Genomic DNA, 2,304 nt, shown 5'->3' on the forward strand with positions numbered 1-2,304 from the left:
AGCTACCGTATTTCACCGCAAATAAGACCCCCCACCCAGAGAAGAAATAAAGGTCAAAAGTGGTGGTAATGACATATGCCAATGGCCTTGTCATAAACAAACACTTAAGATATAGACTCAGTGTAATGTAATTTTACAAAGTTTTTTTCCTCCAACCCTTCATTTGTGAACTACTTTAATAACATCAATAAAATCATAATTGGTCTTGCCGTTAGAAGAGACATCAAAATTACATAGAAACATTTTGATGTCACAATGTTCATTCAAGTAAATGAAATATGAGACAAGCAACTTGAACAAATTGAAATATAACAAATAAACATCGGTATACTTTACAGAAATTAGTTGTATATTGTTTGAACAACATTATGATGCAAATAGGTTCTGAAAAGAAATCTAATCAGAATTATTTTTCAAGTGAAGTTAATTTCAAAGAAAAGCAAAGTTACACATTTGAATTTTTACAATGAAGACTACCAGCTAAATACCATGTGTCAATACCACTATTTAATACAACGAGAATCTCATACAGCCAACATATCTGTCGATAATGTCACTATTAGAAGCGGAAGATTAATTCTTCAGGCTTCCTTAAAGCGAATAGTCGGGCAAGTGACTGTAAAATCGGTAAAAATGGTATTAATATATCCGGTATAATTTCTTATGAATTAGAAAAATAAAACTTTCCGTCAAAATCGCTGTACATGCGAAGAAAATAATAATATCTATGGGAATCCTAAAAGTCCTCCCGGACGGCTAAGAGTGCAGTTCAATCTTAACGCATGCGCAACACCCACCACTCTCCGTAGTAAACAAAACATGGCTACCGTAGTTTTGAACCAAAATGTTTCCGCCAAAACAACCAACTGACTCACCTAAAATGCGAAAGGAAAGGCAATGGAGCAGCGACAATCCCAACAACTGACTCGGTAAACATTACGACGCATGGAGAGTGTTAATACAACTTGTTATAGTGAAGAGAACAGTTCAAACGAGCACGCGGCTCCGGACCGCTACTGTACGTACCTAGGCCTACTACGTACCCGGTACTCCCTGCTCAGCTGATTGTGAGTGAGTCTTCGTATTTTGATCATTATGTAAATAGTCCCTAGCAGTATTTTTTCATAAATGAGTGGTCACATATGGTCACATGTTTCATACCTGTTCCCCAATCGCGTAAAACGTAACCCTGGGGTAAATAGCGGTTCTTTAGTGGGGCCTCTTTAGGGGTAATGAATGCCCTGTATGCTACCGGTCAATTCATACAGTTCTGATGTATATATTTATAGATTTTTAATTTGTAAATTTTTGTTCTGTACATGTTCTGGTAGTGTTATATACACATACATTGTATTTAGGATTTACATTGTAGGTTAATTGGTAAAATTGTATTGTATATGTTCTGATATACACATAATACATATGTACATGTAGGTTTTAGCTTGTTCTTTAGATATATTTGGAGGACACATACAATATTATTTCTGGTCATAATAATAAATAGTGTTTGTATATTTATTACAACTGTACCTGGTTCATGTGTATATGACAAACTTTACAGAGTTGAAATGTACTGCAGCCATGTATCATTTATAATTATTCTGAATTTTTGTTGGAACTATAGATAATGAATTTTGTATCTTTTTTGAAACAATATTTGATTCTATCAAATGCATCAGTGACACATTCACAACTTATAAAATGTTTTCTCTAAAATAAAAAAAACCCTGTAGAATGAACCTACATTTATTCATTTATATATATTTGAAATTGATCATTTCAATTTTTGTCATATTCAACAGATATAAAAAATTGCTGGTTCTTTTTTTCAGGCACCATGCATGCATAGTGACATGAATACAGAAAGTTCATCCCTTGGACCTGTATACAAGTGTATGTATACATATACATACAATTAGCATCATATGAAGACTGAAGAATGTTGATTTGAGTGCTCTTGAAAGTAAACTTTTCCAATATGGACCTAGAAGATCATGAACAGAACATTTAAACAGTATTAATTTATTAAATGTTCCTTTCAACTGTAATCATTAAATAAAATTATGATGCAATACTTTTTCATTGTTTAACTTTGTAGAAATATTTGTTTATATTAGTCCTCTAGATCCAGTGATTATAATTCTTGCATCCATATGCCTGCCCATTTGTTTGTCAGGGCTTGTGAGATAGCTTTTCAATTACTTTTAAAATATAAGGATTTTTTTACATATAGCAATATAGATAACATTGTCTTATGATTTCTAAATTCTACTTTACAAGAGAGTAGACTCAACATATAAATAA

At 32.5% G+C, this 2,304-nt stretch overlaps 1 long non-coding RNA gene across 1 annotated transcript; it reads left to right on the top strand.

The window, feature by feature from the left end:
* Window positions 1–596: 596 nt before the first annotated feature.
* Window positions 597–2,072, top strand: LOC138335051 (uncharacterized). The gene is made up of 2 exons (XR_011210227.1): window positions 597–1,067; window positions 1,833–2,072. It is a non-coding gene; the product is annotated as an uncharacterized lncRNA (long non-coding RNA).
* The last annotated feature ends 232 nt before the right edge of the window (window positions 2,073–2,304 follow it).

Source organism: Argopecten irradians, chromosome 11, assembly GCF_041381155.1.
Source record: "Argopecten irradians isolate NY chromosome 11, Ai_NY, whole genome shotgun sequence".
Lineage (NCBI taxonomy): Eukaryota > Metazoa > Mollusca > Bivalvia > Pectinida > Pectinidae > Argopecten > Argopecten irradians.